We start from the raw sequence: 13,662 nt of genomic DNA on the forward strand, positions 1-13,662 counted from the left end.
TGTGCTGTGAGAGGGGGCTCCTGGGCAGGGCCGGAGACACCGCGCAATGAAGACAATAAATAAACCCTGCCCCGCAGGCTCCGGGCCGGCAGGCGGGAGTTGCGCGTCCCCTCCGGGATGCCCGGGAGGTGGCGGTGCCGACGCGCCGGGAGCGCCGGCGGGGACCGGGCGGGGACCGGGCGGGGACCGGGCGGGGACCGGGCATCCCCCGCGCTGCCGCTGCCGGCGGGCGGACACGGCAGCGCCAACATCTGGCTCGGCATCTGGCGCACAAATGCAGCGGGAGGAGCTGCGGCGGCCCGGGACGCGGAGGGTCCCCCCTGTGCCGCTGCTGTCCCGCTGGCCGGGACCCCCGTGGGGAGCAGGGCTGTAGAGCGGGGTCACGCTCCCGGCAAAACCGCTCAGCCCACGACGTGGCTTCTCCTTCCTCTCAGCCCGTGGCTGCTTTGCCCGTGAGACAGCGCCCGGCCCCGGCCCGAAGAGCCAAACCAACCCGAGCGAGGGAGCCTGGAACAGTCTGTTATTAAAGTCTGGGAACTGATGGGAATCCAAGCAAGAGGAAAGCTTGGGTTTCTGCTGCTTTCCTGTGGTTGGCATTTTGGAAAGGCTGCCGGAGGACACACACGTCTTGGGACGGGAGCTGTGGGACACAGTGCTGGCCGCCACGAGGTCGTGCAGCATCGTCCCGTCAGAGGCTCCGGCAAGGACCGAGGGATCCCCGCAGTCCCGGCCTGGCCCCTGGTGATGCTCATCCCTGCAGCTCTCCCTGGCACTGGGGTGTCCCCCCCCTCCACACGCCCACCCCCAGATGTGGTGTGTGTGATCCACACACCCACCTCCGCTGCACCCCAGAGCTCCCTCCCCACTGGCCCGAGCTTTCCTGGAGCACAGGTTGTGCCAGACCCCTTCAGGATGTCCTGACTGAGACAGGCTCTTGGGACAGCACATCTATTTCCATTTGTGCCATGACTCCGTTTTTAGAGCCAGGATCTCAAGAATTCCCAAGCTGTGGAGGGAGCTGGGGTAAACCTCTGTCCAGGGTAGAACAGTGTAAATCTGTTTGTTAAAAAGGAGCGATTTCCATGAGGAAGGTCCCGTTGGGAAGAGTGGGGAGATTTGCCAGAGCAAAGCCTGCCAAACTCCTGCCTCACAGCACCACCACGGTTCGTGCAGGTTGGGCTCTCTCTCAGCACGTGCAGCAATTTGTTCTGGCTAGAGAGGGCGGCTTGTGGCAAGTGCTAATCCCAGCTCTGGGATCGAGCCCCTCAGGAGAGAGGAGGGGCCCCCACTCCCAGCCCTGGCTCCTCCCGAGACACTGCCCATCCAAAAGCAGCAGCTTTGTGTAATCCCTACACAAAGAGGTGGTCACTGCTAATGCATTTACCTGCTTAATTTTCTCCCTGGCCCTTCCTGCCTCTCAGGGTTTTCCCTTCCCCACTGGCTCGGAGCTACAGGAAACTCTGCTTCCCACATTAAGCAGATTGTCTGCAGCAGGACAGGCAAATGCATTTATCCCGCTGAATTCCCGAGCTGTGACACCACGGCGTTTCCGGGATATGAATCCTCTGTCACTCACATCCTTCCCTGCCCTGTTTCCGGAGCGGAGCCATGACACGCTGATCAATTTATCACCCGAGGCACGGAGCATCTCCAGCCCCCCTGGCTCCCAAAGTGCTTCCCCTGGGACCATCTGCTGTCACCACCAACCGCCCAGAGGAACGCTGCTGCTTGTGGTGACCACCAAAACATCTCCCACCCCCCTGCCCGGGCTCATCCCTGCCCAGCACAGCCCCACATCAGGGGGTCCTGGTGGTGGGACAAGCTCAAACACTCCCCACCACCCCAGATTTACTGCTTTCTGCAGAAATTGTCCCAGCATGGGTTTCCTCGTCTTGCAGGAGGGAAGGTGGGAAGGACATGCACACCCACGTGTGCCAGAAGAGCCAACCTCTGCAACGTGCCTCAATTAAAAAGGGTTTCTAGGCTCAGATTAGCAAACGTTGGCCTAATTTGGAAAGGAAGGGCTCTGTCACAGCACTGCTGGGTGGGACACTGGGCAGGAAAATCATTTCCAGGCACAGCCATAAAAGTTACAACTTGATAACTCAGGCTGCAAGGTTTGTGCTCCTTAGAGAACAAAGCCTCGAGCTCAGGTCCAAACCCTGCTCTCCAAGGACAGCTCCAGCTTTCCAAAGCAAATCCAAGTGCAACTCAAAGCCATCTGAATCCAATCGCTGCTCACTCGAGCAGATCCCCCTTGTCACTGAGCACGGAAATTCAATATATGGGAAGAACTTGCAACAAAAAACCGAAATTCTGTTTATTTTCCTAGCAGGAGTTTGGCCTAAACCCTTCACTTTTGGAAAGAGAGTCAGTAACTCTGTCACTTCTTTTTTTACCCTCCTTTAATTACTTTTCTAACCTAAATGAGAACCAAGAGGAAGGCTTGGGGCACCACCACAGCATCTTTGGCCAGATGTACCCTGGCCAAAAATGTGATTCCAAAATGAGACACTGCGTAATGAATTATAACTAAAACACTGTTTTACCAATTTTCCTCAGAATCTGGACAGGTTTTCCCCAATACCAAAAAAATCATATTTTCTTCTAGCCAAACAACCTAAGAAAGAGCTTGGGAAGGGCATCCACGAGGATTGCAGATGTTTTGCGTCCAAAGGAAAAGGGACACGGACACCGTGCTTTGGCTGTAGCTCCAACACCGCGAGGAAACCCTCGGCCCAGCTCAACCCACACTGCTGTGCTGGGTAACTCAGCTGCTTCACACGTCAGGCTTTACCTTCTGTGTGCACCATGCAGTTTACATTGTGTTAAGCCCACCTAGACACAGAACCATTTCCTCCTGTTAACAGCCCCGCTGCTCCTCGCCGGCACCGCGCACGCCGCTAAGCCCCGGCGATTAACGCTGTCTCCACCGAAGAGCAGAGAGGCCCCCACGGCTCCTGAATGCCCTCTGCTCCCCCAGCCTGCTCTGGGCTGGGGTTCTGGAACAGACCTTCCTCCCTCCTGACGCTTGTGACACATTAATTCATTCTGTGCCCATGGGATGGGTCCCAGCGTGCGCAGAGCAGCTCCATGGACCAGCCTGCTCCCCCAGCCAGGAGCAAACCCTTTAAAACCACCACCTCTCCTTCCTCACTGAACTGCAGGCTTTAACCTCATTTTTTTTAGTAAAATCCTTTCTCTGATGTCCCTCACTGCTCTCTCAGCTGCTGCCCACATTCCCAGGTCCTGCTGTCTGGCACTGCCCTGCTGCTGCCCACCCCATCTCCCAGCTCACCTGCCCCTGTAACCAGCCAGAACTTACACCCCACAGAAGAGTTAAACCAGCCTGGAAGTTGCTTCTGCCCCACTTTGCTGCCTGAACACCATCCAAATGCAATTCCACAGCACAATAACCCTGGTCAGGAGCAGTGAGGTTCTGCAGGGACAGACGACGCGACAGCAGCAGCACCGGCCACCCTGTTCTCTCCAGGATTTTCCCCCAAGGCCATTTCCATTCACAAACACAAATCGGTTTTCTTTCCCAAAGCTGCCAGCGCTGAACCCCCAGTCTGGGCTCTCCCCCCTCCCAGGCTGTGCTGCCTGGCCCTGTCCCCACACTTGTCCCCTCAGGGCACAGGGACCCCAAGGAGGCCAACACAAACTGCACTGGGACGCCACACATAGCACTGACAAATCTGCAAATAAGTGTTGAAAATAAGAAGAAAAGAAGAAATAAAAGGACCCAGAGGAAGGAATCTTCTCGGGGAACAGCTCCATCTGGGCTCGGCACCAGGGCGCACTCACCACATCACTGCTGAAGGGTCGATGGGTTCTGGCCAGCGACAGAGCTGCTGGCCCCGGCCCCGCAGGGATTCGGCCAGTTCAAACGCTGAGGCTGCAGGAATTCTCTGCTGAAACGGGGGCCACACAGCCAGGGATTCCTGAAAAAAGAAAATAGGTGGGTGCTTCCCTCGCTTCCCTGCCCTGGCCAGGCTGGGAAGGGTCCCCAGCAGCAGGAGCTGGGGGCTGTGAGCAGCATCACCTCAGGTCTCTGTCCCACAGAGTCACCGCTTCCTTCCTGTGCTTTATTTATCCCACGTGTTTGTTTTCTATACAGTTTGTCCTGAAATATGGCAGTTTGGACTTTCGAGGCTTTCCTATTCACTGGGGTAAACCCCACATGTGGGATGACAAAGAGATGGAATCAGCCAGTGCTGATTCTGTGCTCTGGCTTCTGCCGGCTCCACAGAGGCTCTGTGGGCTTTGGGGGGTTTTGTTTCTTGGCATTTTTTTCCTTTTTTTTTTTTTTTCCAACTGAACTGGTGCTTTTAACACTTCCTAGCTTAAATCTTTTCAAAAGTTAGAAATAAAAATTAAAAGCTCTGCGGAGATCTACTTTTCCAGGTTGTCATGAAAATAAGAGAATCTCTCAGGATGCCCCGGGTGATTGCTGGGATGTGCCAATAGAACAGCCACCACAGGTCCTGTTCTGGGGGTGTAACAATGCTCCCCCACCTCACCAGGACCTTAATTCTGGGTATTTTGGGACAGAGCTTCTCTGTGATGATGACAGCAGGATGCTCAGCCCCAGCTGAAGCAGTGCCATGACCATCCCCCAGCCCAAGGATAAAGAACAAGAATTTAAAAAAAGGGAAAAAAAACCTCTTTGAAATCGGTTTTAAGTAAACAAAAAATTGATCTCACAAGCTTCAGTAACCACAAGCATAAATTTGGGGTTGGCTGGGCTCTGTTTTGCTTGGGTTCCTCTGCATCACATATGAAGCCTATTTTAGGATGATTTGCTTGAGCGGTTCAGCACATCACCAGGGCCAGCAAGTGCTGCACAGTCACCCAGGAGCCACTGCTGTCCCCATGGCCACAGGGAGAGGCACAGGCACAGCAGGTCTGCAGGGCAAACAAAGTCCCTCATCCCTTGGGCTCCTACTACCATGGGCAAGCTCTGGCACGAGCTCTCCCACTCAGCTTCTCCTGCTGCTGGCCACGCTCTCGACTACACTGAGCCTGCTGCCTGTTTTTATCCACAGCCTGGAAGGAGGCCCTGGACGCCTGTCCTTGCCCCAAGACAGGCAGCGGTGGCAGCTGTCACCTCCCCAAGTGCGGGGACAGAGGCAGAGCTCGGCCAGAGATCTCCACACTCCCACAGCTGCGACCGTGCGAGCTCGGCTCCAGGGGAGGGAAAGCAGAGCCCTGCCCGGGGAGTGGCAGGAGAACTGCAAAGCTGCAGGGAACAGCATCTCATCACGGCCTTCCGGAGAGATAAGGGCCCGGGGGCTGCGGTCCTTGGCCGGAGGGAAGGCAGGGGACTGCTGACAGCCTGGCCCTGGACACTCCTCTGCTTCCCAGCCTTCCATCGGCTCCAACAGCAGCTTCTGCCTGCCCCGAGTTCCCTCAGCGCTCCCAGGCTCAGGACACACTGCCATGGTCAAAAGTCCCTCCTTCCCTACCTGCTGGCAAAGTGGGAGCAGGCAGGCAGAGCTGTTCCCTCATCCTCACAGGAGAGGGGAGGTCCGGCTTGGCTGGGAGCAGGACCCCCAGGGAATGGGGCTGAGGGGAGCAGGACCCCCAGGGAATGGGGCTGAGGGCAGCAGGACCCCCAGGGAATGGGGCTGAGGGCAGCAGGACCCCCAGGGAATGGGGAACGAGCTCAGAGCTCGTGGGGATGGATGGAGCCCAGTGCAGAAGCACGAGTCCAGCACAGAGCAGTGCAGGCTGTTGTGAAATCCAGGTATGAATTGCCAGGGCTGACACATCACTGCTGAGGCTGGAGGCCACATGCAGCTGGAGCTTTACCTGCCCTGACAAAACCAGCAAATCAAACTCACACCTATAAAACACCGGCAGCTCATCCCCAAGTATTTTGCATTCAAAGAATGGCTGCTGTTATCTTCCAAAACTCTCTGATTAAAATCTCTGTCTGACTGGCACGACTGCAGGTTGGCTGCATTTATTCATTCACCATGAGTGAATTGTTCAGTTTCCCAGAATCCCAACGCAGAAACCCTCCCCACTGAGATGAACAGGACGTGCTTTTCGTGGTTTAGCAACTGTGCATCCTGTGTGTCCTTCGTGACAGCCATGAGCCCCACCACAGCTCCCTCACTGCTTTAAGCACATCTGCACTTTTGTAGTAATTCAATATAAATATATATTTATATCAGGTCCAGGAGTTGGACTCAACGATCCCTGTGGGTCCCTTCCAACACAGGATATTCTGTGGTTCTGTGATATATTTGTCATACGTTCAGGAAGGCTGACTTTTCAAAGTCTTGCAGGGCTTGGAACAATAATCAGGGAAGGAGAAGAGAGAGACATCTCCCATCTTTTTATGGAATATAAGTCCCATCTCTATAATTATAGGGATAGGTCTGATATTAAACTCAAGCTACGTGAATACAGGAAAAAAAAATCAGGATTCTACAAAGAAAATTCCATACTATTGCTGTCAGATTTTCACATTTCAAGACAGATAGGAAAAGTATTTCTCAGCTATCACAGGAAATCATCTGGAACTGGCTCAGGTGTGAGCACCACCTTGCACAGAACCTGGATCTCTTCCCCTCAAAACAGCAGCTCCAACCCTTGTGTGTTCTTTGTGCATCCCTGGATGGAAAGAATAATTCCAATTATCCATTAGCTGTGATTATTTGGAATTAGTGAGGTTCTGTATTTTGCTGCTGGTTCTTAAAACCTTGCATGGTTGGCTGAGGAAGCCTGGGGATGGCCCAGGAGGTTTCTTAAGTTCAGTTTATATCAAGATATTTAACTTTTTAATAAATTTTTTATGCTTCTGCCAATTTTGTTCAAATCTAATAGATCTCATCTCTCTACCAGCAGCATCTGGACTGCTGTGGAAGAGCAGCATCTCCATGGACAGACGTGAGGGGGCACAAGGAACAAACCCCCTGTCCCCTGGGCTTGTCCTCCCACATGGCAGCCTGCAATGTCCTACTCCAGAGCACAGGGGCTTTAGCCACCTGCTGCCAGCGGGAAATGACAGTGACAGGGAGAAAAGGCAGATTTTATTGTGTCTGGAGAACTGCAGCTCCGTGAAGCTGAAGTATTTAAATAGACAAGAATCTTTTGTCCAGGAAACTGAGCACTAATAATAACATTTCCTCCTGCAAAGAAGGCTTCTTCCCAGCTGCTTTCCACGGTCTCTGCCTCCTCCTGTTCTCTGGCACTGTCCCAGACCTTGTCACCCCCCTTTCCCCTCTCAGGCTACAGAACACCCCACGGTTTTCCAGGCTGCCTTCACTCCACTCCCCAGCTTTCCCTCCTCCACCAAACATCCGGAGTTTCTATTTGATTCCCTGCTCTGTTTTCTCCTCCAGGCTGTCTTGGCAAGCACACACCAAGAAGAGGAAGCCTCTCCTCTGGCTCTGGTGCCCAGAATCATGGCACACCCCAGTTCCCCCATCCTTACTGGGAGAGCCTGGTGCTGCTCATACAGACATCCCACTCAGAGAGCACAGGACACCAGCACAGAGCCACCACCAGCATCTTTTCCCAAATGCCCACAGCTTCCCAAAGCTATAGGGAATTTTAAGAGGGATGAAAGAGGACACAGCCCAAAATTCCATCTGCTCATCAACTTTCCAAACCCTGGCCAGAGCATGGAGGTTCTCCAGCTCTCCAACCAGCTACAAATTATTGAATTATTCATTCATTTCCTATGGGCACTCTTCCCAAGTCAGCCCTAAAGAAAATCCACCCCAGGACACCAGTGCAGTGTGTGGGTGTTGGGATCCACTGCTGTGGCAGCAGAAACACACTTGGGGTAGCTGGGTACCTCATCGAGAGAAGACAGGGAATTTCCTGGAGCAGGGACCAAGCCCTAATTGGTTCCTGCCAGCACAGAACAATGTGCTGGAGGAGCAGCAGCCATCCTCTGGGAGAGCAGTTGTGGTTCCCATCCTCTCCTCTGGAATGACATCCCTGTCCCCATGGCTGGTGTCAGACACCAGTGGGTCCCAGGAGCCAAGGGCTGGGGGTCCCCTGGGCCCATCCCATGGGAAAGGAGCTGGCCTTGCAGCCCCTCACTGGGACAAAACAACGAGAAGAAAAGATTGAGTGGTCAGAAATGAGATCTTTTGGAAATCAGGTCTTACCTGGAGGAAATGTAGGGCTGAGGGAGCTGTGTCTGGGGTGGAAATGAGGGGTTAGAGCAGGGGGTTGTGGCTGCTCAGAGATCTCAGCTCAAATCCTTCCATATCCTGCTGCTGTCAGGGGAGCAGAGGGTCTCAGCAGAACCATGGCTTTGCAAGGTGACAAATCTGAAAACCAAAGTTCTGGGTGACAAGAGGAATAGAAAGAAATGAACAAAAATAAAGGGGTTTAATGAAAATGTATCTTGTTTTGATCTTAAAGAAGTTGAAGAGGCAGGACACTTCTTACCCATAACTCAACAGATTTACTGGAATTAATTTAAGAACAGAAAATTCACAAATAGAAAAAATATCGTTCAGTCAAGACTGAAGTGTCCTGACAGTGTTGGTGCAAAATCTTGGTTGGTTCTACTAAAATAAATTGGATTTAATGTTGGTTTGATCTCTTGAGTTCCACAGGACCACAATCCTACCCTGCCCTCAAGCCAGCCTTGGAGCAGAGGATGGCAGTGGAGTCAGGAAAGCTGCAAGATACTAACAAAAATATGGAAATTGGGGTCCAGGTTTCCATACACAAAACCCTGAAGAAACTGGATCCCAAGTGCCAGTTTTAATTAAATACCAGCTTGAAATATTATAAAAATCCAGGAAGTAACATGTAATTATGCATCTACCAAGCTGATGACTCAAATTATTTTATTGATTTGAAATACAGTGTGTCCAAATGCATTTTACATATGTAATAAACTTGTTAGCTTAACAAACATGTGGAGACAACACTGAAATCTGTGTCTGATTTTAGAAACAAGTGGCTAAATCCCTGACCCATTCATCTGCATGAGAAAAGGGAAACAAAGGCTTCGCTCCTTTTATTTTATTTTATTCTTACACAAGTAATGATTTAGAAAATGTACATTATCATCAACACTATAATCACCATCCCGAGCCTGTAATTCCACGAGGGAAGCCTGCACTGCACATAAACTAAATCTACTGGGGGCTGTTGAAGCTTAAGTTCCTTAAGAATTATTTTTAAGTTCCTCTCCATCAAGGATGTTGTAAGTAATGAGAGCAGCTGCAGTTGTGCCTTTTTAGAAAGTGTTCTCCCAGCTTGTTCTCGAAAAGCTGCTTTAAAGGTCGTGATGCTGAGCCTGTGGTGCCTGGGCTGGCTGGTATAAAGGAACTGCATTTTAGCTGGCATCTGGCTGAGCTTATATTTTCATTTGTAAAAACTGAAAAACTCTTAGAAGAACTCCACAGCCTACCAAAATAAAATGTTCTTCTTGAAAACTAGTTACGAGTTAATGATAATTCCACTTTGGGCAGGAAGGAAGGGTTTAGGCTGGACATCCCCGGGTGAGTGGGGAGGATGTTAAACCACAGCCTGCTCAGGTCCCGCTCCCAGCCCAGGCTCTGCTCAACGGGACAAAACCCCCCATTTCCAGGAGATTCATTAAACATCTTCCACGGAACCAAATCACTTTTATAAGCACTAAGTAATTCTGGATATGGGAAAACTTTCTGAATGGAGTTCAAATCCAGCTTTTCCTTTGATACATTCCTAGAAGGAAACTCAAATATTAAACCCTGAGAAATGTAGACCAAACCATGTAAAAGCTGAGACATCCTTGGTAAGTACAACGGGATCCCTTATGCCAGAGATACAGGGAAACAATCACAGACATCACAGCGAAACTCAAATTCTGATTTATCCCCACATTTACCTACAGCCAGGGTACAGTTCTGGTTAGAGTGTCTATGTGTGTAAAATACAGATATTTACCAACTTTAATGAGCTTTGGAGTGATCCTGTGTTGGGAAAAGAAAAGGTCATTATTTGGAAGGACCTGCTGTAGCTCCCACATGAGAAACAGGCTGCACAATAACCAAAAGGGAGCTGTACAAGGACAGAGTACAACCTCTCCTCTGCATGGAAGGAAAACTCACAGTGTTATTCATTTCTTCCCAGTAAATGTCCAGATTTAAGATGGTTAACATGGATTAGCAAAGGTTTAGAATCTTGGAATCCTAGAATCCAACTTTACTTTGCCTGTTTCTTCACTGACATAAATCATAGAATCCCATAGAATCAGGGAATGGTTAAGGTTGGAAAAGACCTCTAAGATCAGGTCCAACCATCCATCCATCACCATCACCATGTTCACCACCAAACCATGTCCTTGAGTGCCAGACCTGCGTATTTTTTGAACACCTCCACAAGTGGTGACTCCACCACTGCCCCGGGCAGACTGTTCCAATGCTTGACAAACCTTTCCAGGAAAAATTTTCCTAATATCCAACCTAAACCTTCCCAGGGGCAATTTGAGGCCGTTTCATCTTGGCCTCAGGGACCCCAGGGCAGGCACAGGACTTCTGCAGCTCCACAGCTTTATACCAGGACTTATGTACCAGACAGAAACAAAGAGCTCATGAGAGCCAGGCAAAGCTGGAGAGCAGAGCAGTGCAGCACCTCACCAGCTCCTGCCCTGGAGTTGGGATGTGTCCAGCTCTGCTGGCCCTCAATCAGGGTACCTGAGGGATCACCACCTTGGAATAGGGGAATGAAAATGAGATAAATGTGTCCTGCTAACTCCTTTGCCAACAGCCCACATTAGCTGGGACGTGCACATAAAAATCCCCGACTGTCCCTCGTCCCCTGCAGAGCTCCGGAGCTCCACCACGTCCTGTACTCATAAATGTTTCATTGCACTTCTGGAAAACAGGCGCTGCTTTTGAGCAGTCTATGAGACAATATTGTAAACAGCTCAGCTATTCTCCCCTCTGGCCTTGGCAGAGCCCAGAACAATGCGCATTCAGGGATGAAAACCCTCCACCTTGGGCATCCCGATCCAGGGATGCTCAGCGTTGCCTTCCCACCGCGCCAGGGAGAGGTGATGGGGCTGGATGGAGGGTCATGGTACAAAATGAGCCAGGCAAGGGAGAGGGCTTCAACTGAGCAAGCCCACGGCCAGCAGGGATTGCATGATTTAAGCTGGAGCCAGTGAACACCCTGGGCTGGATGCGCCCGCCTGGAAAACAAAAAAAAATCCAATAAAATGGGCAGATGGTCCTGGAGACGTGGGGGGAAGGGGACCTGGAAACAAGGAAACCAGATATTAAAAAATGTAAATGAGAGGGAAATTATAAAAAGCATAAAGCTCCTGTCCCTGAGGGAACAGCTGTGTATGCTAATCCCTCCTGGGCTGCTCCTTTTGGATCTCCCTTCCTTCCTTCCTCCGTCCCTCTCTAATAGCTCCCTTGTTCCTGCTGGACAAAACCGGCCCTTTGTGGCTGCTCTCAGAACAACATTAAAAACAGGAATAGGGAAATTGTAAACAGGAGGCTTTTGGCCTACAGGCCAAGGCACACACCGGCCTCTGAGGTCTACTTCATGCTAAGCAAAGAAACAGATCTTTGTTGCTAAAGGGATTAGGGCTGCGGGATTTCGGAGGCTCGGCAGAGGCATTCAGCTGGCCTGAAGTGGGGGCTTTGTAAAGAGATACCTCCATTATGGCCCCGCCAGCGGAAACGGCTCCCACTCTTTATGCACCGGGGTAATGCGATATTGTTGGGGGCTGAAGGGCTCTCCTGAACCGGCCCTATCTGCTCAATGGCAAATTCTTTCCCTGCTAAATGGATGGGGGGTAATTACCTTTACTGGGGGGCAGGGAAAATGCCCATCTTTAACCCTTAGGTGCTTTAGTAAGAGCCACCACAGCCAGAGCCCGCGGTCGCGATGATGAGCATCTACCACCCGCCCGACTTCTATCTCCAATTCCTCCTCAAGCAAGCAAGCACACGCCATAAAATATCCACCACCTGCATTATTCCAAGGCTCCCTTAGCCCACCTTGGCTCCAGGGTGCCAATAACCCACACCACAAACCCCAGCACAGCCCTTGAGCAGAACCATCCATAGTATCACATTTTCCCACTGCCCAGGGTTAGTGCCCTGCGTGGGGTTTGTGGTTGGGGTTTTGGCTGGGGGTGGCCTTTTTCTCTTTTTTTTTGGCTTTAGAAATATCAACCAACTCCTTCCTGCTGAACAATAACCTACATTCAGGTTTGCATTAAGATTATCCCTCAGCTGCACACAGCCCACACCACCTCTATGTGAGTATTATGGATTTTTCCATAGTTGACTTCTAATTAAATTCCCCAGCTGAGCTCAAGAGCCATGGGAAGATAGGCATGCTCACCAACAGCATGGTGCTGCCAGCCCCTGTGCTTCCAGTGGGAATCTCTCCTGGAAAAGAAAGCAGGGAGCACTGAGCCTGCCACAGCTGAACCGTCTCCATCGGCACAAACGAACTGCCTTCATGTTTGTAGGGCATGGGACATCTGGGCATGGGTGGTCACACTTCTCTTAATGGTGACTAAGAATTACTCCTTCTTTTCCCCCAAAACCAAGAGCATTTGCAACTGGAATGTGGCTCTGGTCTGGAAATAGAACAGAAGTTCACTGCAGAATTTAGAAAGGAGAATAAACACAAAATAATTTTCATCGGGGGCTGTTGGAGATGAGATTTTGCTCAGGCTGTACCAGCGTTGCCAGTGACCTGCTGCCAGCTGTCACCTCTGCCACCCACCCTTCTCCAGTGCCACCAGGGCATCCTGGGACCATGTGGGGAGAGGGAAGAGCTGGCTTTGATGGCACTATTCTAAGCCATTCCAATTTTCAGAGACACAAACTGGTCATATTGGAATGAAGTTCCTTAAAACCCATTAATGTGAGGTTTACAGGTTTGCCTGACAATAAAAGCTGACTAGCATGCAATCCATCTTTGATTTTTTGTTCAGGCGCTGCCTGAATTTCAGTCTTCTCTTTTTTGGCTCTAGTTTCAGACTCTCTTCCCAGGAAAATGTTTGTAAAAATAATTTGCTATAATTAGAAAAACATTTCATTGGAAATTCATTACTGGAAGCCTGTCCTGCCAGTGGGAGCAAAGCAGGCTCCAGGACACCTCTTCTGGTGACATGTTCCTGCTGAACTGACAACCCAAGTGACGCCCATGTTTGTGGTACAAGAGCTGGCCTTGGAGTTCCAGCTCCCAGAATCAAAGGATTATGTGTGGTTTGCTACATCTATTAAAAAGATCTGTTGACTCCAGTCCCTGTGCCTGGTGAGAGTCCTGACTCCCAACGAGAGTGGGAATAACAAGAGCAGGATATCTGTTATTTTGAGGGTATTTCGTGTGGTACCTGCTCAGGTGTGGCAGTGCCACTGAGATCTGGGGCTGTACCTGTCTCTAGAACTCAGTGTTTGGCCTCAGAAACACAGACAGAGCCTCTGCATCCTGCCCTGGGTAACCTGGGAGCTACCTGCCCTTGGGAGAAGGGGGAACATCATGGCAAGGACCAAGTGAATTTGGATGATGTCACTTAGCCCAATTGATGCCTGAGTTTTTTGTGCCAGAGCTCTGAGTGAGGAGCTCTGTTATCCCATGCTCCCCCTGGGGTCACCACAAAGGCTCCCCACAACTGGGGAAACCAGAACTCCAGCCAGGGATCAGCGTTCCCTTCACCATCCCTCT

At 51.1% G+C, this 13,662-nt stretch overlaps 1 long non-coding RNA gene across 7 annotated transcripts in view; it reads right to left on the reverse strand.

The window, feature by feature from the left end:
* LOC104689476 overlaps nt 1–13,662 on the reverse strand; it is a 50,649-nt gene that overhangs the window by 11,838 nt on the left and 25,149 nt on the right. For 6 of the 7 annotated variants that reach the window (XR_005603055.1, XR_005603052.1, XR_005603049.1 and 3 more), the window contains 2 exons: nt 8,133–8,312; nt 3,808–3,944 (listed from right to left, as the gene is read on the reverse strand). This is a non-coding gene — a long non-coding RNA (uncharacterized LOC104689476). The remainder of the gene's footprint in view (nt 1–3,807; nt 3,945–8,132; nt 8,313–13,662) is intronic. The other variant, XR_005603054.1, reaches the window with a different exon arrangement.

The sequence above is a fragment of the Corvus cornix genome, chromosome 13 (assembly GCF_000738735.6).
Source record: "Corvus cornix cornix isolate S_Up_H32 chromosome 13, ASM73873v5, whole genome shotgun sequence".
In the NCBI taxonomy this organism is placed as follows: Eukaryota; Metazoa; Chordata; class Aves; order Passeriformes; family Corvidae; genus Corvus; species Corvus cornix.